Source organism: Macaca nemestrina, chromosome 5, assembly GCF_043159975.1.
Source record: "Macaca nemestrina isolate mMacNem1 chromosome 5, mMacNem.hap1, whole genome shotgun sequence".
NCBI lineage: Eukaryota > Metazoa > Chordata > Mammalia > Primates > Cercopithecidae > Macaca > Macaca nemestrina.
The window spans coordinates 167689460-167716056 of record NC_092129.1 but is presented as its reverse complement, the minus strand read 5'-3'; the positions used below and the strand labels follow the sequence as shown (position 1 = coordinate 167716056).

The window sequence follows — 26597 nt, the reverse complement described above, 5'->3', positions numbered from 1 at the left end:
AATTCACAGCCAAAAGGATAATAGTGATTATTACAAAATCAGGGGTAACAAGGGGGAAAGATAAAAGAGAGGGATGAGAGAACGAAATGTTTCCTTCACATTCTGTTTCTGAAACAGGATTCAAGAAGGACATTGTACCATTTGGTAGTCATTATTTTCGTTCACGCACATGGCTAATTATTTCTACAGCATTCAGATCTCTTTAAAACAAACATGTTTTGCACATACACGCCCACCTTTAAAAATATGCCTTTTATCCCCTTTTCCACAGCCTTGAGGAAATATCTGATGGATTGTCTTAGGAGCAGTGCTTTGGGAATAAATGTAGATTATATGCTAAAAAATGTAACTTATCCCTAAAACTTGCATAAACAAATCAAAGGACATTGTAGCATCTCGAGTATAAACAAAATGACTCTCAACTTAACTTGCAGATCTTTTTTTAATGTTCAGTAATAAATTTTACTCCCAAAAGATTATACTGTCCTCTCTCTTCCCAAACTTCTCCTCCTCCTCCAATCCCCCAGTACTTTTAATGTCAGACCCATAATTCAGCTGTCTGGCTTGAACTCATGATGGGAATCATTATATTTGATTTTCCTGTGAGGCCAGCCTTGAGTGAGGGTCTTCTGATCCCAAAATAGTCAATGTTTCTGTAGTTTCAGGAATCATTCTCTGAAAGTGCTTCACCTTCTTGAGGCTGTGGGCATGAGGTCATATGAAAACACGTCGTGTGATTATTTGATGAATTTGGGTGACTCCTTATCCAGCGAACTAGGAGGTTCTGTGTGTTCCTTCCCCTGAATTGCTGGGTCTGACGTGTGGATGGCCTTTGTTCCCTTGCTGGATAAGCCGGATCAGCCCTGCTGTGTGTTGTCATAACCGTAGACATTCCGTAACTGGTGTTCATGTAACTGCTGGAGCTTGCTTCAAAACCAAGGCAGAAACCCATGACAATGGAGACCATTCTTGCCTTCCCTACACATTAACCAGTTCGTGACTACGGAGAAACAGGGCAAGTAGCTCTTGACCTGACTAGACGGATGGCATTGGAGGCCAGGCTCTGAAGAGCTGCTTGTAAAAATTGGAGCTTAACACCCCTAAAACAAGAACCTCCTTTAAGCGTTGGCACTTCAGAGAAAGGAGCCATGTTACCCATTTCAGAGCAGGGAGATTCCAGGGAAGTCACCTGGGTGTCAGTTTCTGAGCACTGTCTTCTCACGCTCACACTCCTCCTGTTCCTGGCCCCCACCCTCCCGCTCTCACCAGTTACCCCCATTATCACCATCATCACTTCACTCCCGCTCGGTCCCTCTCCTGTCGTCACCCCGACTCCGGAGTGAAAGAAAGGAGACACCTTACCACGGCTCTTCCCACCAGCAGCACCAGGAAGCTGCCACTGCCATTTCTATTTAAATGGACAGGGATGTTGGGCAGAGAGACCCTTTCGGAGCCTGTAAGGTTAAGCTAAGTGTTCAGATTATTCTTTGCAGAACATAATGTGAACATCTTGCTCTTGCTTGTACTGTTGAAGGTTCTCTATTCATATAGATGTGATATTCAGTTTATGTATGGGTTTACATTTCAGCACTAAATCTCCCACCCACTCATGTCACAAACCTTTATGGAGTGCCTACTACATATTAGTGATGAGTAGTAGAAATAATAATAGGTAATACCTACAAAGCACTTTCAGTCTGCTAGGGCTTTGCACAGAACAGCTCATTTAAGTAAGCACTCTTCTAGTTTCCATACCACCATCTGATTAAATGAGGTGCTTCACAGGAACAAATATACAACGATATAATCTATATGTATGCTGTTCCTTTATAACTGAATCTTCCCCTTTGCCATCCCTACCCTGCCTACTTTTCTCAGATACCTTATCATTGCTATTTCACCCCAACAGACTTTTTCTGGAAAAATGATGGCTTACTACATGTCAATTGGCTGTTCACAGTTTCAGAAATACAAGTGGAGAAACTTGGAAAACATCATCTATCAACCTCTAGATCTAAGCTCTCTGAGAGCAAGAACTATGTTTTTTCTTCTCCACCCTAAGGCTGTGGCACTGTGCCTGATACATACTTGATAGGTGCATGCTAAGTATGTGTTACCTAAATTAATTCCATGATGTGCCATGTGCTAATATCCTGTCTAGTAATAACTGCTGAGGACTTCGTAATATTTGCTGACCGGGTAGTCCTGGTGTCTGATGCTCCACTGAAGGACAAAACAAAATTGATCATCGATTCAAGGTTCCACTAAGAGTAAACAAAGTGTGATGTGGGATGGAAGCCATGGTATAAAGAAGAAAAGTTGGTGCTCTTTGACATGAATTGATCTGTTCAGCACCATCTAACCAAAGAACAAGGCAAAGTTTTCCTTCAAGCATAGAATGAGTTCCCTCTGGGATTTATAAAGTGGACCAATGCAGAGGGGGCATGGCTCCCACCCCTACCATTTAAAACTAGTTGATTTTTAGTGTAGTCTCCAATTTCACCTGTCTTTCCCCTCTCAGCAATCTGTTACGGATTTGTTTGCTGGAATGGCTGGGGGTGGCGGGTGGGGTCAGGAGTGAGTTAGTAAGCATTTCATTTCACCCCCAGTAAAGGGTAAGATGATTGAATCAGTCAGTCTGCTGAGACGGGGCCAGAGTTACCTGATAAATATTGGGGCCATGCCACTGGGTGAAATCTTTTCGTTAAGTGACTCTGAAATACAATCCCAGCCTAAATTTGCTGAGTCAGTGGGAATTTCTCAGGGAATCCATGTTCAGCTGGCCCCAGAAATGATTTTGATTATGAGACAAGGTATTTTGGCAACAGGTGCTGGCTTTTATTTTCCAGGTTCAGAACTTGAAAGTGTCCAGTTCATTAAGTTCAAGCACTGGAGTCGATTAAAGGTAGATCCTGAATGGTGTCTGAAGGACCCCCACTGTATTCTCATGACACTAAACAGTGGCACTTAGGCAGCTACAAAAGCTGAAGTTTGAACTTCTGATTCAGATCATCTCATTTACAGAAAACAGTTCCCCAAACTGAATTGCCTGAACTTGACTAAATATGGGGCACCATTTTAAAAATGGCTTCATGCTGAGGTTCTAGATATTTTGAGGTGGTAAGAGTAAGGTACGGTTTCTCCTACTGCTCAGGGATACTTCTGTTTCTCATATGCCAGGGACCCAGGTGTTGAGCCCAATAGAAAACCATAGAAATTAGCATGGATGTGATGCTGTTCATGAAAGTCACAATCTCCTTAAACTGTTCTTTATTAAACTTTTCAGGGATCCACTCGTTCAGATTATTCAACAAACATTTTACGTGCCAGGCACATCACGGTGGTGGGACATGAAGTAAAATGTGACTTGGTGTCTACTTCAAGGAGCTTCCAGTCCACAAGAGGCTAAGGGGGAAACGAGCGGTGACTGCAGCTAAAGGGCGGTTGCTCCTGTCTTCCCAGCATGGCGGTGACAAGCTAGAGGTACACCCAGGACGGATGACCAGCAGAAGTGAGTCACCTCAATCAGCACTGTTGTTTTCAATAGCAGAGCGAGGAGTTCCAAAACAGAATTGCTGTTTTTTGTTTTGTTTTGTTTTTGAGACAAAGTCTCACTCTGTTGCCCAGGCTGGAGTGCAGTGGTGTAATCTTGGCTCACTGCAACCTCTGCCTCCCAAGTTCAAGTGATTCTTCTGCCTCAGCCTCCTAAGTAGCTGGGACTATAGGCACGCATCACCATGCCCGGCTAACTTTTTGTATTTTTAGTAGAGATGGGGTTTCACCATGTTGGCCAGGCTAGTCTCGAACTCCTGACCTCAGGTGATCTACCCACCTCGGCCTCCCAAAGTGCTGGAATTACAGATGTTGAGCCACTGCACCAAGCCAAATTATTGGTTTTCAACGTGTTTCTTCTTCCTCTTCTTCATGCTGTAAGAACATTCCAGTGACATTTGGGGGCTTCACACCCCTTGGCTTTAGCTAGATGTGTCCATGGAAAAAAATGATGACATAACCAAATAGAAAATCTCTAGAAACATGATTTTACTTTTCATCTGTTTTTCAATTTTAGTCAATTCAAAGCATAGACTACAGTCAAAGGGTGCATTCAGTCCCAAAACTGTTTACAAGCAGTGTTTAGGGAAGACAATGGGAATCTGCCTGGGCCCAAACAACCTGCAATGACCTCAATGAAAAAAATTACCTTTTCCTTCCCAGCTGTAGAAACTTTCTGCTGCTCTTCCACATTTATATAGAATTCCTGCGTCTACATCTATATATTAATAATTTCCACTTACATACCTGCCTGTAATGGGTCTATTCAGAGTCCTCTATATCTACATAGCCGTCTATCTATCTAATCCCCATATCTACTATTGTACAATTTTTTTCTGCTTACTTCTTTTTTCCCCTGTGTTTCAACTCATTCTGATCTCTTCTCAGCATCAGAGATTATGTTTATTTTTGTGGCTAAATCTTGGTCAGTCCAACAGCAATATTTAAAGAAACAATCTCGGATGTCTACCTTTTATTACCTATGAGGTCTTGGTGATATATGGAAAAGGGGGACTCTATGGCAAGTTTCATGACAGGTCTGCTTGTTAAAAACAACAGTAGTAACAGTTCTAATACCATCTCCACCCTCCTGACCACTTGTCCTCTTGGAGGTCAGCTAGATGCTGGCAGTTCCCTAGGAAATGACATTATATTACGCAGAATACCACATTAATTCAGAACCTGCCACCTAGCTAACTTCTGGCTCTGGAACCCTATCTGCTGACCCCTTTGCGACAATCAGGAGCAGGAGTGAATTTAGAATATAACAAAAGGGCCTTTTGGATTTTGTTAGTTGATCAAGAATCTCAGAGACACTTAAATTATATATGCATGAAATAAAATAGGCCAGGCTGGGCACGGTGGCTCACGCCTGTAATCCCAACACTTTGGGAGGCTGAGGCAGGTGGATCACTTGAGATCAGGTGTTGGAGACCAAACTAGCCAATATATTGAAACCCCTTCTCTACTAAAAATACAAAAATTAGCTGGGCATGATGGCAGGCACCTGTAATCCCAGCTGCTCGGGAGGCTGAGGCAGGAGAATCGCTTGAACCCAGGAGGTGGAGGTTGCAGTGAGCTGAGATTGCGTCACCACACTCCAGCCTGGGCGACAGAGTGAGACTGTATCTCAAAAACAAAACAAAACAAACAAACAAACAAAAAACCAGGCCAAAACATCCCATCAACCCACATGTCACATATTTACAAAAATATCCAATGGAGGTTCTGACGTAGAATAGAAAAGTCCTGGTTTTAATGAGCTATGAAATGAAGGACTTAAAAAATTACAAATGTGTAATTTCTTTTTTTATTTCTTTAACTTTTAAGAACAATCCCATGCATAGAGCCCAAACTGGAGATCTGTAGCTTTCAGTGACTTTCTCTCTCAATTACTCTGGGGGAACCTTCCTCCCCTGTCCTCCAACCTGTCTTAACAGACACAGACACGTAGCATAATTCAATAGTGCTGCCGTTATTAGCAGCCTCTGTGAACCCAAGTAACCTTGCATACAAGTCTCATGGAAAGCACACATTTGCCAGTTGCTATTAACCGTTGACATATTGATAGTGTGGGGGTAACATTGTGTATGCTGATACTGGGGAGGGGGCAGAGATGGGAAAGGGGCAGTTATAAATTGCTGAGTTACTGTGTTTATATTCAGCACATCTTGCAGCAGAGATTCTGTTTCTCTTTCTCACACACACACATACAGACACACACACAATCAGTGTAAAGATTCCGACCTATGCCTGGAAATACAATCCGAAGTCTAGATAAAGGGAAGAGCTAATGAAGGCTCACAGTCGAAGCTGTCTGATTTGTACACACTCAGCACACATTCAGACTTGACTGTATAGGTCAGATTTTCAGAAACATGCGATCATGGCTTTTTGAGCTCAAAATCTGTGGATAATTGTTGCTTACCCCAATATCCCACTTTCCTTCTTTTCCTTGGAAGTAGAAACCTTGATTTTGAGGTAGACACATTGCTGCCCAACTGAATGACTTGATCTTCTTCCTGCCTTGTAGCTAGGTATGCCTAGACTAAATTCTGGTTGACCTGAAGTAAACAAAAATGTGGTATGGTTCCTCTGGCAAGTGTCTTTGGAAAGGGGGTAGGTCCTTCGTCTCTTCCTCCTTTCTGCTTTCTGGAATGGTAATGTTAAAGGCTAGAGCTATGCAGCATCTGGTACCTGAGAAATAGGCTGAGGCAGGCAGATCACCTGAGGTCAGGAGTTCGAGACCAGCCTGGCCAACATGTGAAACCCTGTCTCTACTAAAAAATACAAAAAAATTAGCCGGGCATGTTGGTGCGCACCTGTAGTCCCACTTACTCGGGAGGCTGAGCCAGTACAATTGCTTGAACCCAAGAGGCAGAGGTTGCAGTGAGCTGAGATCATACCACTGCACTCCAGCCTGGGAGACAGAGCAAGACTCTGTCTCAAAAAAAAAAAAAAAAAGAAAAGAAATAAATATACTACAGGATGGCAGAATAGAAAGGTGACAATGTTCCTGAGCCTATGCAGTGACCATAATCATCCTGGACTGCCTACCTCTCAACCACTTTTATGTGACAGAAAAATAAATGTCTATTTCTTTAGGCTTTACTTCTTCTTTTTCTTCTTCTCCTCTTTTTTTTTTTTTGGTGATATGGAACTGAACCTAATCCTGTTACAAATAGACCTTAGAGGTCATAATAGACTTCATTTTACAGATAAGGAAACTAATGATTAAAGATCAACTTTGATAAATGTCTCAATCGGGAAGCAGAGTTGGCAAATTAATTACACTTCTGTTTAATCTTCTTTTTCTAAAGATAGATGATGAAGGTTCTATTTTATATGCCTATCAGTATCTGCTAAATGAATACGGTTTTATATTTCACATGTCTGTGAATTTCTGAACCTCTGAGGTCTTCCAACTGGCACATCTAATCCCAAGTCACACATATTCAAGGAATAAGCTATTAAATAATAAAAAATGTGAAGAGGAATAGTAATGAACAGACTTGAGAAAATTTTCTTTTCCTGCTACGTTCATTAGATTCCACATGTCTTAATCTGCATCTTAGTACATAAATCTACAAAACTATATTAATTTGCACTGGTATTTTAGAAAGTGCTAAATGGAGATTTTCAAATTTGGGTGATAAGTCAGTATCTGGAATGTTGAAAGGTATCTTTACTTCAATATGTGTGCAAGATAATCTATGCTGTAGCCGTAAAATACACCCCTGGATGCTTTTACAGAATAATACTGAAACACTCTCTGAAACTAATGGATATTGCTAAACTGACAAAACTCACTTATTAAATTCAATTAATGGGGTCCAAGAAATTAACGGCCTCTTCCTGGTGCTCCTCCGTGCCCCTCCCAATCTTCACTCCCACAAATCACAAAATAGCCATTAAAAATAGAAGGACATTTTCTTCCTCTATGTTAAAGTAATTTGAAATCATCTACCTTGTCTTCTAAAACTCCTCTCTTGTTGCCTTCTAAATACCCAAATGGAAAATGATCCTGGAGGAATGGGCAGTATGTGGTTTCCCCTATTCTACTAGACTCCAACCCACACAGACAAAGAAACCCGATATCCAACAGAGGTTCTTCCCTCCTTCATACCTCCACCCACATGGATGAATAAACCTGATATCCAACAGAGGTTCTTCGTTTGGGCCTTCCCTCACAGTTATGGCCCAAAAAGCTAGGAAGGACAATGGGCATCCTTTCAAATAAAGAAATACGGTACAGAAATGAGCAGCAGAATCACAGTCCTGAACTCTGTGATGAATTTTTACTCAGGCGGTGAATGCTCATGGATAGGGGTTAACCTCTAACATTTGCGCGCATCCACCGGTTCGCTCTTGGCTCCTGGTAAGCACTTACAGGCATTTAAAGATGTGCAAAAGGTATAAGTCTTCAGTGCTCTCTGCCCCTCACAAGCATCTCTGATAATATCCAACATCTGCTTAAATGCTAGCTTACCTTAAAGATAAACTCTCCTTCTTTATTTCATTCCACCAGGACTGAACCCTGACTTGGAACTATTTGCCTTGAAAAATGAGTTTTCTCTACCTCTGCAGAGGATGGCTGTTGTGTATAATGGTCTCTGAAATGCTAACGGAAGCCAAGAAATCACCTGTCATGAACTATGACGCTATTAGTTATGAAAAGCAATACTGATATTTACCTTCTAACTCTTCATGCTGGAGGGTAAAGCAGCACACCCTGGATGTGCCTGGTGCCGAGCCAGGATAAAGAGAACATCTGCATCTCTCCTCCTCTGCCATTTTTGAACTGGAAATAATGCTCATGGTGATAACAATGTGGTGACTGTCGTTCAAAGCCCCTTCACACACATTATGATCTGACCTGCTCCTCCCAGGAATCCTGCATGAGGTGGGTATTATAAATGTTATAATGTTCAGAAGAGGGAACTGATGTAGAAAGTTAAGTGATGTACTCCAGGCAACCCTGAAAGAGCCTGGCAGGGCTGCTGCTTTGACCCTGGAGTTGAGAGGAGCTGTTCTTTCCACATCAACACCCCTGGGACACATTTCACCAATGCAACTGTTTTTCATTTGGGTCTATCTTTTCTTTGCTGATAGTAATCAAAGATCTAAAAGCTACAGATTTATCAAAGAACTGAAGCTACTAAAATTGTTGGCAATGTGGTGAAAGAAACTGGCAAACACGATTTTAAGAAAAGTTGAGACAACTGTGACAGAAGAAATAAAAGCTTATCCCCCCGGGTGTTTAAGTTATCTTCAGAACTAATATTTCTAATGTACAATGCACAACTAAGATAGCTTTTTTCTGATATAAAAATAAAGTGTGCTCATATTTGGAAACACAGAAAACTTAAAAAATAAAAAACTGCTTCTAATATCTCCAACATGATATATCCACTATTTACATTTTGATTGTATTTTGGCATATATATATATTTTTTTTAAAAGCTCACATATATCTGTGTATATTTATAAAGTTAGAATAATTCTGAATATATAATTTTGAATTCTTTCTTTCACTTAACATTGTATTGTAACTAGAATTATAAAATAGAATCAACTAGTTTTTTAAAGCTAGTTAAAGGAAGAATGAAATAAAACCAGAAAAAACCTTAAACTACAGTTTGTAACTAACTGTAAAATCCAAGATCTCTTGGCAAATGGTAAGGAATTTTGACATATAAATTAATGGAGCTAAATTTTAATCACTGAGCAAATATTAATTGAGTCCTAAACACCTGAAATCATTCTAGGAGCCAGGCCTGGGATGTCGTGGTAGCTAAGCTCGAGTCCCTACTATTGGGAGCATACAGTGTCAGAAATTAAGAGAATGCAGTAAGTTCCAGTGGAGATGGGCTCAATTTACTTTCACACCAACTAGAATGGTGTGAAATAATGGTTTGCAAAGCAAATGAATGATGCATACCATCGTCTAAGAATAGCATTTAATTTTCTTACAAGAAGGAACTGCTTTAATTGGTTTAAAAATACTCACTACACACAAATATTTTGTTAATTAAAAATGAGTACCTATTTGAACACTTATATGAACTAAATAGGAGCTAATACATGAGACAAAAATTATGTAGTTACAATTTTTTTTTTTTTGCTTTTCATTAATTGAATCAGACTGGACCTTCTCAAAGCATGTGAATGAGTGAGGATTTATTGTACTATGCAAAAACTTAGGATCTTTACAGGTATTAATATTCCTATTTAACACTAGTCCCATTTCAGCTGGTCAGGTAAGAAGAAATGTGATAGCAAAAGATATGCAAGATGTTAATCTGCTCTTAAAAAGATGAAACCAATATTTGACCTGAATTGATACAAGTGTTTTCTTTTTCTTTTTTTTTTCTTTTTGAGATGAGACAGGGTCTTGCTCTGTTGCATCTAGAGTGCAGTGGTGCAATCATAGCTCACCGCAGTCTCAAACTCCTTGCTCACGTAATCCTCCCATCTCAGCTTCCTGAGTAGTTGGGACTACAGGCATGCCACTAGGCCTGGTTAATATATTTTTTTTTTTTTTCAGTAAAGAAGGGGTCTTGCCATGGTACCTGGGCTGGTCTCAAAATCCTGGGCTCAAGTAATCCTCCTGCCTCAGCCTCCCAAAGTGCTGGAATTACAGGCATGAGCCACCATGCCCAGCCCATACAGGTGTTTTAATTTGGTTTAATCCCAAATGTCTACAGAGGTCAGAGGACTTTACACATTTCTTTGACTTCTTTCTCTACTGGATCATGTGTTATTGTATAATTTCTTTAATATAATGACTGTGTGATTAAACCCAGGGCAAGCCAGAGTCAATAAATCAGTTACATGTATGTGATATTGTTGATACACATTTTTAAAATCACATTTTAGAAAATCAAAAAATTAAGGCACTTTGCAAATCCAATCTACTTTTCTTTTATAAAACAGGAAGGAATATTAGAAACACAGGAAGTTGAACATCTTGATAAATGCCAAGAAAGAGACTGTGCCTTGGAGGAAAGGCTGGCATGGAGCCAGTATCCTTCTGTGCCCCTGGTGTCACCAGACCCAGGATCAGATCAATGAGAAAGAAGGGAAAAGGGAAATTAAAAGAAGCAGGAGATATGGAGAGGAACGAGAGAAAGAAGAGAAGGAAAAGGAGTTGAGAGGGAAGAGAAGAGAAATTCACAGGTAGAATTGGTGGCTGAGCTGTGGAGAAACTGCAAAGCGAGAGAAAGCCCTCCAACGCTGAAATGCAATAAGACTGCATGACTCCATCACATGCTCAGCCCCAACCTTGCCCATTTGGATAAAGTGGATTCCATTTGGTAACGGTTGGCAGTAACTGTCATTTCTGAAATGCCGAGGGCCCACGTATACAACAAGTTGACACCTTTATAGTAGTATTTATAGCTCAGACACTTTAAAACATGACTGTGGGCTGGGCACAGTGGCTCATGTCTGTAATCCTAGCTCTTTGGGAGTCTGAGGCAGGAGGATCACTTGAGCCCAGGAGTTCGAGACCAGCCTGGGTGACCCAGTGAGAACTCATCTCTACAAAAAAAAGGTAAAAATTAGCTGGCCATAGTGGCACATGTCTATAGTCCTAGCTACTAAGGAGGCTGAGGCAGGAGGATCACTTGAGCCTGGGAGGTAGAGGCTGTAGGGAGCTGTGATTGCACCACTGCACTCCAGCTGGACAGCAAAGTGAGATACTGTATCAAAATAAATAAATAAATACATACATACATACACAAATAAGTGAACCTGTGGTAGAGTAGAGAATGTAGAGACAGAAGTTTATGTGGCAGGAAGGGGGCATGTGATACCAGGCTGAACAAGAGGCCCAAGTGGAGGGACACATAGGGCCATGTAGGTGTCCTGTTAACTCCATGGAAGAGGTTTCTGGGGATGTCCCAGGCCATGTTGCCTGAGTACCTGTCTGCCTGAGACTCATTCTATTCCTGAAAGTCTGCAACCATCAGTTGTATTCTTACATTGATTATGGTTCAACGGTATGGTTTCTCCATATAAATGTCCTGGCCACCACTTAGAAATGATCCATAATTTCTTGTTTGGGTCTTAGTTTTTCCACTTATATAATTTTTTACTTATTTTATTTTTTATCTGCTTCATGGGCATGTTAATGTGTACGGTTAACAGGCAATCATTAGCAGTTACCAAGTGAAAGACAAATGACAGATGGAATATTTTGATCTGTGCCACACATGTTTCTTGGTGAAGGTATTCAGGCCACTCCAGGGGCCAGTCTGGAAGCCTTATCTGATCAGGTTAGGGCATGATATAGTTTGGCTGTGTCCCCACCCAAATCTCATCCTGAATTGTAGCTCCCATAATTCCCACGTGTTGTAGGAGGGATCTGGCAGGAGACAATTGAATCATGGGGGTGGTTTCTCCCATACTGTTCTCGTGGTAGTGAATAAGTCTCACGAGATCTGATCGTTTTATAAGAGGTTTCCCCTTTTGATTGGCTCTCATTTTCTCTTGCCTGCTGCCATGTAAAGCATGCCTTTTGCCTTCCACCATGACTGTGAAGCCTCCCCAGTCACGTGAAACTGTGAGCGCATTAAACCTCTTTTTCTTTATAAATGACCTAGGCTTGGGTATGTCTTTATTAGCAGCATGAAAACAGACTAATACAGGGCATCACACCCAAATTAGACCTGTTTCTCCTCTACTTCCATATGAACTCTGTAATGCTTTTCCTATTGCTGATAACAACCTGGTTGCAGACTAACATGTTTTATCAATGTTTTTCTGTAAATAGGCACATGTTACATAAAGCACCACAGCATAAACCATGTGATAATACATTGTAATGACACTCTAAAAATGTAATAATCACTCAATAAAATCCTTAGCATCTGCTATCTACCTCGAATTATACCAGAAGCTTTTAGGATACGGGGGGGGGGGGAAAAAAAGACATGGACCCTGCTAAAAAGGAACTTACAATCCAGCTGGAAAAAATAAAGCTCACACATAAAAAAATTAGGGAACAAGGCCATATTCAGTTAAGTGCAAAATTGCAGAGTATGCTCAATTAGCAAGCTAGAGGGTTTATTAGAAATAACAGTAGCTTAACAACTTCCCTACTATAAAACCATAGTTTAAGCCTGCTTTAACATCAGATCTGGTTTCCCACAACTGATTAACCTGAAAATGGTTTAGCACAACACTAATCCTTTAATTTAACAACCTATAAATGCTGTATATAACAAGTTCCACAGAGCCCTTTCTTGGATTCATAATAATGACCTGCATCTACCACACTATCCAATGTTCATTTTAATGAGCACCTCTGGACTTTAATGAACAATCTTAGGTCTAAGTGAGCATCAATTAAAGAGAAAATGTCTCCAAAGGTATAAATGGTGATGTATCATCTGGGTTAGCAGTGTTGAAAGGACACCTGTGAACATCGTGAGGTTTGGATGGCAAGTATGCCCCCTTGATCAGCAGCTCCCACCTCTGTCTGACACAGAGCGAAGCTGGGGCCTGGGATGAAATAAGAAAGCCCCAGCACATAAATAGTAGGGAAATACTATGGAAAGAGGAAGTCTGAAAGAAGAGAAATACATCTGAGCAACACAGAATTGCCGCAGGATTACCTGCATGCATTCTTACACGTTTCCAAGGACAAGAGGAGGGCATGGCATTAACCCGAGCCCCTGAACATATCTAATTCTGTAGGCATGCAAATGAGAATTGGTCTGACTGACTTTGCAGCAGCAACCAAGCCCTGCTAACTTCCCTTCAGAAGAACTCAGCTTGGGCTAGCAAAGAAAAGACGCCCACGCACCCACCTACCCCAGCGGCTTTGCAGAAGTGCTGCAGGGTGAAGACAATGAAGAAAGGCAAGGCTGGAGAAAGCCAAGGCATTCTGCCCTCTCCCAGCAAAGACAGCCTGGACGTGTTCAGACCCTATCACCGCATCAAAAGAAGAACACCAAGGAGAAAGGAATCACAAAAGCTCTGGCATACTCAGGAAGGCACCTGGATTTGGAAAGGATACGTTATTGCCCAAGCTTAACTTCACTGATTTCCATGACTAAGCTACCTAACAGAAAACTCCTTTTTTTTTCAAGTTAAACTTTAAGAACTACAGCTCTGTTACTTAGAGTCCAAAGCAAATATCATCAGGACAAGTGTCTCTGAGGAAACAGCTGTCAACAACTCTGCAATTCCTCTATCCACTACATGCTAACACCCATCCCGAGCCCAGCGAATGTCCTTCTATGCCTGGTTACAAAGATTGGGACATTACAAAAATTCATCATTCCCCCTTCTCTCACCCTGATAATCACGGTAGTTTCTGGGGGACCTGGATGGAATCCTTTATTAAATTTTGGAGCATGAGAAAGGCTGGGTGGTGCCCACTTGTCATTTGTAAGTGAGTGCTGGATAATTTCCATCAGACCATAATGCTTGTATCTTTTTTTTTTTTTTCTTCCTGCTCATTGCCTTTCTATGATACTAATTTAAGGGTTCTTTCAAACCCAAATTTAGCTCTCTGTGCCCACCTAGATTGCTATGAGAATTGAAATAATCCAAGCTATTTGCTTTGGAAAATATACTCCATTGTGAATGAAAGGCCTATGGCCAAGGTGTTTCCTTCTGGCACCAGAAAAAAGAAAAGACAGAACAGGGAAGGGGCAGGGGGAAGTCTGATAAAAATGGACTCTCTGTTCAGTTACCTACAGATTTTCCCACTGGGCTTTACTTTAGAAAGCTGTACAGGTTAATGCTATCCACAAGCCCTGGGCACTGGTGCCCCATGGCACAGCTGCCTGCGGGATGGCACATGGTACACTAATAGCACACTTATTATTAGATTTTCTGCATGGTTACATAAGCCTACAAAAGGGAAAAATGTAAATGATTCAAGAAGATATTCTTCATGCGGTTCTCATGAAATCTTTAATATCTTAAGACTTAGGAAGAGCTCTCCTGGCAAGATGAGATCAATTTTCACGCTTCATTAGGAAAAAAGCCCTTTCAGTAATGTTACAGAAATGGCTATAGGCAAAAGAGAAAAAAAAATACACTCTGGACTGAACAAAACCCCAAGGCACTTTGGACTAAATCCTTTCTTTGTACCCACAGCATATCTGAAAGGAGAAGCAATGCTCACTTGGGGTGTGTGGGGATTGTATTTTGACTAGTCTGTCTACCCACAGAATTTCATTTAATCTAGGTGGAGTTGTTATCAATCTCCTTAGTCTTTCACGAATTTGAATGGACTGTAGCTTAAACCAACAATCACCCCCAAGGCATTGCAATGATATGAAGGAAACAGCTGACATGGGGCCTGTGGAGGTGGGAAAATGGTGGATTGGAGAGAGGCCATATACACATTGAATTTCTGCAAAGGCAGAGGCACATTACGTCACCTTCCCGCTTTCCTTTTCATTTAAAATTTACAGGTTTTCAAGACAATTTCCCTTTATTTCAGGAGAACGGAGAATGCAAAATATCTTAAGCACACCATTTACATTATTTTTTTCTGACACTTGAATAGTTGACAAACTCTGAAATCACTTCTTTTCAACCTAATGTTGATACCAAATTCTACTTTGTGGACTCAAAAAAAAAAAAGCAGTCTTCAGAATTGTTCAATTTAAAAGCCTTGTCATACTGTAGTTACATATGCTCAGGGAAGTTATTGTATGCAGAAAGCTGCAGACAGTCTTGAAAGGTGAGGAGTATACAAAAATATAACCTGCAGGAACCTAGCAATCTAGCTTCAAAATGGTTTAATTCATTCATTCATTCACATGAGCACTTCCATCAATTTACTTTCAGTATCCCTCATATACGGGATTAGTGCCCATCTATAAGGGACCCCAGAGAGCTACCTCGCTCCTTCCACCACGTGAGGACACACCAAGAAGCTGTCATCTATGAACCAAAAAAATCAGCCCTCACCAAATACTGAAGCTGCTAGCACCTTGATCTTGGACTTCCCATCCACCAGCACTGTGAGAAATACATTTCTGTTGTTTATAACTTTATGGTATTTTGCTATAGCAGCCCAAATGGACTAAGACACTGCCAAAAGCCAAAAATACATCCACCTCAAAGGAAGAAAAGTTTGAAACCATTCAGCTGGAGTGATTGTGGCACACTCTTATTCTCTGCCTTGGAGAATAAGTCAGCTGATATGAGCCTGCTTTTCTGTGTGAAGAATGTACAGAGTTTGAAAGGAACTTCCTTCCTCTTCCCTCTGTCCTTCCCATTGCTGCGCACCTTCATGGATCATACAGGTTCTATGAGGGTCTGGAGGGTCAGAGCTGAACAGGTTACAGCCCCTGTTCCCTAAGAGCCCATGGTCTCGTGGGGAGACAGACACCAAGAAACCAGCACAGCTCACTGGGATTAGTGCTCCAGTGGGGGTAGCTGAACCGTGCTCTAAGAGCAGAGAGGAACAAGACGATGTCTGTACTCCTGTGTGCACAGGAGCGGGTGGTGAGAGGTGGTTGCTGACAGGAATGTGGCACAGAGAAGACAAGATGTAAGCTGAATCCTGAAAGATAAGCAAAGCAGTTACCAAAGACAGAAGGGCAGCATTTGCATAAATGCTGAAGAATGCTTATAAAACTATGGTGGCATAGCATAAGCACATGCAGTGTTTGGGAGAACGGCCTGTGATTTGCTAGGGCTCCATCAGGTCTTTCAAGGTTAGAACAGAGCATCATCACACATAACAGCATGTGTATGTAATATGACAAGCAAGTGAGCTCCATTTGGGAAACTAGAGCTCTAAGCACCTTCTGCCTACTTCATGGCAAGGAGGGCCATCTCGGGCACCACTAGCCCTCTGTGGCAGCCATGGGGCTCGTTCCTATGCCCCTGGTCCACCGCACACTGTGTGCAGGTACTCAGGCCACACTGCTTCCCTTTGTCTATGCCAGGTGGCCTTATTCTTCAAAGCTCTGGCCAAGTTGTAATTCTTGCAGAAGCCTTACTTGCCCACTCCTACCCAGGAACTCAGAACATTAACGGATTGTACCACTCCCCTGGTCTGTCCTAACTCAGATATTGCCTTGTGTCATAAAAGCAACATACCTTAGATTTAGATACCATGTTATCACTCACCAAGCACTTTAATATACATTATACCCTTAATATCCCCAGTAATTCTTTCAGATAGGCATTAGGCCCACTTTTTAGATCAGTAAACTCAGGCTCACGTAGGTTAAGGGAAATTCCCAGGAGCACAGAATATGTAACTTGTGGAGCCAGGACTAATCTACGGATTCTATGGACAGTGCTCTTCCATCACACCACTGGGTCCCTCTTTTGACTTATTGATTGATTGATTGATTGAGGCAGGCAGGGTCTCACTCTGTCACCGAGGCTGGAGTACAATGGCGCAATCACAGCTCACTGAAGCCTTGACTGCCCCGGCTGAAATGATCCTTGGAGTAGCTGGGACTACAGGTGCACACCACCACCCCTGGCTAATTTTTAAATTTGTTTATAAAGAGAAGGTCTTACTATATTTCCCAGGCTGGTCTTGAACTCCTGGGCTCAAGTAGTCCTCCCACCTCAGCTTCCCAAAGTACTGGGATTACAGGCATGAGCACAGCGCCCAGCCCTCCTCCTGACTTATTAAGTTATTATGATGCTGATCCAGCAATCGCACTACTGGGTATCTACCCAGAGGAAAATAAGTCATTATTCAAAAAAGATACTTGCACATGCATGTTTATAGCAGCACAAGTGCCCATCAATTGAGTGGAAAAAGGAACTGTGGTATGTGTGTGTATATATGTGTGTGTGTGTGTATATATATATGTGTGTGTGTGTGTATATATATATGTGTGTGTGTGTGTGTGTGTATATATATATGATGAACTACTACTCAGCCATAAAAAGGAATGAATTAATGGCATTTGCAGTGACCTGGATGAGACTGGGTACTATTATTCTAAGTGAAGTAACTCAGGAATGGAAAACCAAACATTGTATATTCTCACTGATATGTGAGAGCTAAGCTATGAGGATGCAAAGGCATAAGAATGACACAACAGACTTTGGGCACTTAGGGGAAGAGTGGGAGCGGGGAGAGGGATAAAAGACTACAAATATGGTACTGCTCGGGTGATGGGTGCACCAGAATCTCACAAATCACCACTAAAGAACTTATGTAACCAAATACCACCTGTACCCCAATAACTTATGGAAAAATAAAATAATAAAAATTTTAAAAAGTTATTATGATGCCACTTGTTTTGAGTAAGTACATGTTTTATCCTTGTGATGCAATGTGAATGAAGAACGACCTACCATCAATTCTATTCCTTTGTGTCCTCCATGACACTCCAGAACGGTGCTGTGCAAGCAGAAAGTCGCAGCTTATTCATTCATTCACTTGATAACCATACATCGAACATCCAGGAAGTGCTAACCAGGCACTGCACTAGGTATTAGGGAAACAGAGATGAGTAAAATTCAGTTGAGACTCCATGTCTTGTTGGGAGCCAAGCATGTGTAAAGGTCACTCTTGTGCACTCCTATGACTCTACAGAGGCATCAGCAAGATGCTGGAAGGAGAAATAAGTCAGCAGCAACTCACTCTGCAAAGAAGTGTACAGGAAGCTCTAGATGGGTCATTTTTGAACATATCCTCGAGATGAGTTTTGAAAGGATAAACTCAATAAATGGCTTAAAAAGTAAGAAAAGAGGAAGGAAAGGAAAACAAGAAAGAAGGAACAAAGTAGGAAACGTAGGTGGGTCCACATGGACTGTACACATCCATCCAGCAGGGTGTAGAATGTTTCTCTCCCAAGGGCAATGCATTGGTTTAGCCATGGGATTCTCTTCAAAGGAGGATCTCAACATGCCAGCGGGTACTTCTCTGATTTTGGTCAGGATGCAATCCAGGTGTACATCACTGGCTTGTGACATCTGTGATCTGCCCAGATCATGCGCAGAAACAAGCCATCAGATTCCCTCTGCTTAGAACAGAAGCCAGGAGAAGGGGCTGAATACAGGCATCTTTAAGATTCATGCCCACGGAACAGAGACTCTACTTTTCATCAGTTCACTTTCAATGAGGGTCTACTATATGCCACGCAGACCACGGTGCAAAAAATTAAGCTTAATAACCCTTAAATATCATTCTCTGGTTCCAGGCCTCTTCAGAAGCTTGGCGATTTATTATCTAATATTCTTGTGAGTTCCTGTGTCTGGATTTCTGTGTTTAGGCTCTTTTAGGGAGATAGTAAGGAACTGGCATCCACGTGACTTTTTTTATTTTTTTAAAGCCTTCTCTGCCTGAAAATGCCAGACACATTTCAGATGTCAAAACTAACGTGGCATTCAGGGTGGGTGACTGATCCATGTGAGTGCTCTTAAGTGGGTGTAGAAGCCTGTCTGGCTCATTGTCTTTTCTGCACACGCACATTCAAATGTGCACAGGCTTGTAGGCCATAAATAGCTCTTAGGGGAGTGTGAGATTACATCACAGACTCAAGAGGGCCCCGTTACCTCAAACCAGTGAATGCTTGACACTCATCTCCCCAAAAAGGCACGCTGTTGAAAATGCAGATACTAGACTCACCCTGACCCCAAAAAACTACCACTTGCAGCCATTGTTATGGGCTGAATTCTGTCCCTCCAAATTTATATATTGACATCCTGACCCCGTAATACCTCTGAATGTGAACTTACTTGGAAATAGTGTTGTTGCAGATATAATTAGTTAAGATGAGGTCATCCTGGAGGAGAGGGGGTTCCTAATCTGATAGAACTGGTGTCCTTGTGAAAAGGGGAAAGGTCGGCCGGGCACGGTGGCTCATGCCTGTAATCCCAGAACTTGGGGAGGCCGAGGCAGGTGGATCATGACGTCAGGAGTTCGAGACCAGCCTGGCCAACATGGCGAAACCCTGTCTCTATTATTACAAAAATTAGCCTGGCGTGGTGGCAGGCACCTATAATTTCAGCTACTCGGGAGGCTGAGGGAGGAGAATCTCTTGAACCTGGAGGCAGAGGTTGCAGTAAGTGAGATTGCGCCACTGCACTCCAGCTGGGGTGACAGAGCGAGACTCCGTCGTGAAAAAAAAAGGCGGGGGGAAATGTGGACTCAGGCACACAGGCAGAGTGCTCTGTGTGGACTGGAGTGACACGGTCACATGCTAAGGAGCCACCAGAAGCTAGGGAGTGACCTAGAACAGATCCTTCCTGAGCATCTTCAGAGGGAGCGTAACCCTGCCCACATCTTGATCTCTGACTTCCAGGCTCCCCAGCTGTGAGACGCTCAATGTCTGTTAAGTCACCCAGTTTCTGGCACTTTGTAATGGCAGCCCTGGAAAAATATCACAGGCATATAATGCCGTTTGTGTGTGAAGGAATGACTTAATCATTCAGTGGCTGGAATTTAGTTATTATATGATGCCATCAACAACATTCACTTCCTCTTCACATACATTGTGCCCCACACCTGGACTGCAAAATTCCCATTGCAAGTTAAGACAGGTGCCTTACACAGTGACCTGAGCTGCCTCTCTTCCGGAAGGGACAACTCTGTCAGTCAGGTTATCCACAGTGAACATTACAACACACTCCACTATTTCTCAGGTATCTACGTTTGGTAGATTCTTCTCCTGCTCCTTGAGAAGTCCCCAGTGGTCAAACAGTCATGGAGAGTTATTACTAAAGTACCCAGTCTAAGAGCCACTGACATTTCTATACTGATGTATGTCCACATTTATAGATGTAAGACATGGAGTTATACAGAAGGCAAGTTTATTCAAAACAGATAAAAACATCCCCAATTCAAGTTCCACTAACTAGTAATTGGCTATTAGTAATTTTACTCCCAAATAAATTAATAATTCATTTGGGCCAGGCCTAGTGGCTTATGGCTCTAATGTCAGCACTTTGGGAGGCCAAGGCAGGAGGATTCCTTGAGGCCAGGAGTTTAAGACGAGCCTGGACAACATAGCAAGACCCCATCTATACAAGAAAGCTTAAGAAAATAGCCAGGCATGGTGGCGTGCACTTATAGTCCCAGCAACTTGGGAGGCTGAGGTGGAAGCATCACTTGGACCCAGGAGTTTGAGGATGCAGTGAGCTATGATCGTGCCAGTGCTCTCCCGCCTGGGTGACAGAGTGAGACTCTCTCCCTAAAGAAAAGAAAAGAAAAAAGAATTCCCTTGGAAGGTTTTGCTTTTTTAGAAGTAAGATTAGCTAAGAAAATTAATAATGCAAAGAAGTTAGGGGTGGGTGGGGTGAGAGAACAGGAATATTTAAACTATTTTTTTAAATTCAAAATTGTTTTAAAATAGTTATCCCATTTCCATTCCTCCATGACAATGAAGGTGCTGACTTTCAACGTCTGTTACTGTAGCCTATGTAGAGTGAAGGGTGCTCATCCAAGACTTACATCTAGAGCAAGGGTGTCCAATCTTTTGGCTTCCCTGGGACACATTGGAAGGATAAAAATTGTCTTGGGCCACACATAAAAGACACTATCACTAATGAGAGCTGATGAGCTAAAAAAACAAAAACAAAAACAAAAAACTTGCAAGTCTTGGCCAAATGTTTCTGGGGAGGCCTGGATGGCAGAGGTGAATGGGAGGGTGGGAGTGGGGAGGGTGGAAGTGGGGAGTGGGGAGGGTGGAAGTGGGGGTGGGGAGCATGGCACCATGCTCAGAAAGACTCCCTGAAAGCCTTGTTACTCCTCTCTGTCCCAAGTTCCCTTTTCCCAGGGTGACTGCTCTTCCTCCCACCTTGCCCTCCTCTCTTACAGGTCCCTATAATGGCTGTTCTTATGTTCCCCACTCCCTACCCCACACCATCTTTTCTCTTAAGGAGCAATTTGGCCTAATCTCAGTTTAATCATTAACCTTTCTGAGCTCACAAGGAATAGCAAGCTAAATAAGCACAGAATTTGTCCTCCTTAGATAGTAAGGAAAGAGAATTGTAAATGTTTATGACTTGCTATATTTTTCTTCAATTCATGGCACATTCTATATTAATGTAAAAAGAACTGGGAGGACTGTTAGGAATACTCTGTCATACTAGCATCACTCTACTTGAGCCCTTTATGCTATAATATTAATTGCAGTTATAATTATATTTCCTATTTTCCTTCTTTTCAAACTACAAAACTTAGTCTTTCACGTAATGGGAGAGGTGATAGAGTATGGTGCTCATGGTAAATCCTCAATATATTTATCTATTATTAATGATAATTAATACTGGATTTATACTGAAATAATTCACCACTTATTAAAACACAATTCTTAAAATATAAGTTGCCCCTCCCTGCCACGTACACTTTTCTGTTTGTGGTCATTAGATCATGCTGCTAACGGCTTTGCCTAAACAGTTTATTCATTTAACATCTACACACCAGGCACCCAGTTAGTCTGGGGACAAAGACGGGTAAGACAGCATCTTTTTTGCCCCAAAGGGATGATGGAATGGAGACACAAGGACATTACTCTGACATGGGGCACTCCTTTGGCCAATGAAGTAAAGGTCAGTGAGTGAACCTACAAAGAAATGATTAACCTGTCATAGAAAAGGTTATGAATGTAATGCCAGCTACAGGACACTTCAGTTTGCTCTCATGAGATTTGGTCAGCAAAGGAATTATCTGTGTAAAGAGAAAATCAGAAGCAACCTTGCCAGCCTGTGAACAAAAGACTAGCCAATGCCAATTCCTACCAGCAAGGTCCAAACAGTCATGCCAAGATTATATGGGGTATGTAGAATGTGTTCTCTCTGTACCCTGTCTTGAATTCTATTTTGCACATACAGGAAAGCCAAGAAATGCATGCACCTGATTGCAACATATATAGTCATATTTTGATACCACAGTTTGGATGGCAAGATTATTCAGTCCCTTTCCCTACCAGAGAGCTTCATCTATTTTCTCTGACTTCTCCATGGATCCACAACAGTCAATGCTTTAAAAAATACTCAGGACATGGACCAATACAAAAATAAAGATAATCGTGATTAAACAACTGAACATGAAATAAGGCCACAGAAGGTTCTCTAAAAAGAGTATCTGACCTTGCTCAGACTGGTGTGACCATGAGATATGAGACTGAAGAAATGGCACAGATGGCAAGTAATGCAGGTGTGTGGTATCTCTTCTTCTTCATTCCCACTTCAGTTCAGCCTAACACTTCATTCACCAAATGAGTGATCACCAACTGCCTACTATGCATCAGACATATAAAACAGAAGATCTAAAAGACACAGTTCCTGTTCTCAAAGAGTTCCGTTGATACGGTTGGCATTTGTGTCCCCACCCAAATCTCATGTCGAATTATAATCCCCAGTGTTTGGAGGAGGGGCCTGGTGGGAGATGACTGGATCATGGGGATAGATTTCCCCCTCTCTGTTCTCGTGATAGTGAGTTCTCATGAGATCTGGTTGTTTAAAAGTGTGTAGCACCTCTCTTTTCTCTCCCTTCCTCCTGCTCCAGCCATGTAGGACGTGCTGGCTTCCCCTTCTCCTTCTGCCATGATTGTAAGTTTCCTGAGGTCTCCCCAGCCATGTTTCCTGTACAGCCTGTGGAAACATGAGCCGATTAAACCTCTTTTCTGTACACATTATCCAGTGTCAGGTAGTTCTTATAGCAATGTGAGAACAGACTAATACATCTGTATCCAGTGTGCAGAGATGATCAAGAAAGCAGACACTAAAAATCCTACATATGAGTTTCATGGGTGGGAAACACAGTGTGGCTCAGTGAGACCAGGAGAGAAAAGTCAGGGTGGGCTCCTTGGAGCTGATGGCAGTGTTGAGTTTTGAAGAGTACACAGGAATGTGAATGCATGTGATGTGAGAGGGAAGGTGGTCTAGACAGAGGAGGGAGCTCATGCAGAGTCACATGAGTGGACATGCCGTATTCGGGGAAGCACAAGTATGGCATACCAGGAGGGGAGGAAGGAGGTAACGAGCGCCCTTCTCTCCCCAAGATATCTCTTGAAGGTATGGAGAATCTCAGAGGGTTAGGCAGGAACGTTTTTTGATTAAAAACGTCACTCTGGTCATAGAGTGGAAGATGGATGAGAAGGGACTAGGTTCTACAGGCAAGGCAGTCAGGAAGAACTTGCTGCACTGCCACTGAGCTGTCATCAGGTTTGGCCTGCTTCAGGGGCAGTAAGCATGGAGAAGAGGAGGCAGACACGGGACATGTCCCAGGCAGACTCATCACCGTGGCTGCTGAATGGCTAGACAGGGGCACATGGAGGAACAGGATAGGGCCTTCTGGCTTGGCTAGTGACATTTGCTCAAGGGATATGGGAGAAATCATGGTCTAGTCCTTTCTAACTCAGTGCTTTAATTTCTCATTTTACCTCTAGGATAAAGTTTAAAATCTCTAACTTGACACTGAAAGTTCTCCACAATCCCCGTACACACAGTAGGTACTCGATACATACCAGTTGATTCAGCAACTGAAACAAACACAACAGAAATAACTTTCTCCATCTAACATATCGATATTTTTCTGATTACAGGTTTGGCTTACTCCTTTGCCCTTGTGAAAGAAGAGAAATAGCTTGCAACTTATTCAAAGAATAAGATAAGTGCAAACATTTTTCTGATAACATGCTAATCTCAAACACATTTTCTCTCCTGATACAGGGCTACAGTGTGTTCATCTGATTATCACCAACAATCATTCCTATCTCACTCTGGGTTAGGGTCTGTCCTCTCCTTCATCCTTAAGGCTATCAGTCTTCACGATAAAGAATTCCTAGGTAGAGATAGATGCTTGGGGTTCTAAAAGAACAAGTGGTAATCCTCACATACAATGACACATTCCAACCTCTAAAGTAGTCTGCATTACAGGATCGTTATTATTTTTTCCGGCAAAGAAGCCACAATTCAGGAATCTATGCAAAAATAATGAAGTGAAGGTTGCTCCACCAAGTTTCCATCAATCACTCCTCGTTGCCATTCTGCCCTTCCTGAGATGACAGCATGTCAGCTGCTTTGAACGAGATCTACATCGCGTTCTCTGCATTGCACTTGCTGCTGCTTTGTAGTTTGCTGGGTAGTGGTGACAGCCCGTTAACCATAAAAAAATGGGGAGTTCAGGACTGGAGGGGGCTGAGAACATTTTAACATATTTGCAAAGGCATGAGATTGTAAGAACGGTTATGTTGAGAACTTAAACGTTCACTTTCAGATCAGACTGAACTCTCAACACTTTTACATGAAAGAAATGCAAGGAGAAACCTATGATGAAACCAATACATTAACATGTGTGGATATCGTGTGCCTCTAGAAAGTCAGGAGAGCAAATATGGGAGCTCCTTGAGTTATTCTGACCTGCTGCACAAGGCCATCAGGGCTGGGTCTCTGACACTGATAACAGCTCTCTGGTGAAGGACCTTGTGTAAAGAGTATAATGGCAACAAAAATAAAAGAAATGAAGAAATGCATATTAGGACTAAATGATGTACATAGAGAGAAACGAGCATAAGTCCTTGGGCTCATAGGCTGAATGCCTCTGAACAGGAATGGAATGTTACTCCCTCAAATCACTTTTAAAAAATATTTTGATTATTTTTAAAGGAGACGAGTCTCACTATGTTGCCGAGGCTGGTCTCAAACTCCTGCGCTCAAGCAATCTGCCTGCTTCAGCCTCCTACAGGGCTAGGATTACAGGCGTAAGCTACCATGCCCAGCCTCCCCTATATCACTTTTACAGAGATCTGTTTACCACCAGGGCTACTATTTCTTTGCGGACAAGGACTGTGTCTTAGTCATCGTAGTATGATGCATCTAATCGTACCTGACACATAGCAGATGCTTAGTGCATGTTAGCTTGTTAAATACATGCGTCTAGCGCAAGGGATCAAGTGAATCTCTGAATGACAGATTGACTAGGAATAGCGGGAGATCAGTGGCTCAATGGTGGTCACAGATCAGCACTCTCAACTAACCATGAGAACCCGGATGAAGCAGAAGCTAGGTTAAGCCGATCTTTTCCCCTCCTCATTAATTTGCCATTGCTCCCTATAGAGTCATCGGAAAGCCTAGATATGGCCCCGGTGGCAGCACTACATATCTCTGAATGCTGAAGAAAACAGATAATGTAGAGAGACACGAACTTCTTCACTGAAAATTTACTGTGGAAGACCTCTCCATCAGCCACTGAGAGGGAGGTGGTGCCCTGCTACTTTGGTACAGAAGTCAAGCTCAGACTATTCTTGCTGGTGATTCTCAACCAAGGCAGGAGTTACCCTCCCAGGGACATCTGAAAAGGAGTGGGGCCGTTCTGAATCCTTAAAACAACTTGGAGACATTATTGGGATGAGTAGGTAGGGATGAACCGGGAGTGCTTGTTGTGTTGTCACGAGCAGGAGAGCTCTGCATAGCAGAGGGCTGTCCTGCCTGCTTCGTTATGAAACACTGCAAGTTTAACAAAACACTCTCTAGAACAGATAGCATTGTCCCAGGGTTCTTCTGTATTTAATTCTTCCTTCCACATAAAATATCAAATCAGGCTATCAGATTATCTCCTGTCAAAAATATAATATCTGAGGATGTCTGCAATAATTTTAATAGTTACCATTGACCAAACATCCACTATATGCCAGGTAGTGTACAATACACAACTAAATCTTAACAACAACAACAGTGAATTTAGTGGATACTTTTTAAAACTCCCAATTGCATAAACTCAGCCAGAGAGGAAAAAAGCGACTCATCTAAGCAACTTACCAGTAAGTGGAGGAGCCAATATGTGAATCCAGGTTCCTCCGACCCCAAGTCCATAGATGTGATCATTAAACAACAATCTTGGTTTTCATGATGGCCAATAACCCAAAGCCTACTATGCACAGGGGAGTGTGAAGATCCCGAGAAGCAGGGGCAGAGCCTTGACCTCTTAACCAAAGCACCTGCAGTCAAGGTGAAAGGGGCTGCAGGTCCCATGCAATGCTGTCAGCTGCCGGCCTGGGAAGAGTTCCATCAGCAGTAATGATGCAGCGCTTATTATGTGTATCTATCTCACTGCCTTCTTGACAGGATCCCTGCTACCAAAATACAGAACT

At 42.2% G+C, this 26597-nt stretch overlaps 1 protein-coding gene and 1 long non-coding RNA gene across 2 annotated transcripts in view; one reads left to right on the top strand and one right to left on the bottom strand.

Annotated features, from left to right (window-relative positions):
- Positions 1–26597, bottom strand: part of LOC139363500 (uncharacterized) — a 254346-nt gene that overhangs the window by 31242 nt on the left and 196507 nt on the right. The gene's annotated exons all lie outside the window — the stretch shown is intronic.
- LOC112426788 (uncharacterized) lies at positions 844–11897 on the top strand. The gene is made up of 4 exons (XR_011624012.1): positions 844–1015; positions 3287–3511; positions 8081–8455; positions 10489–11897. It is a non-coding gene; the product is annotated as an uncharacterized lncRNA (long non-coding RNA).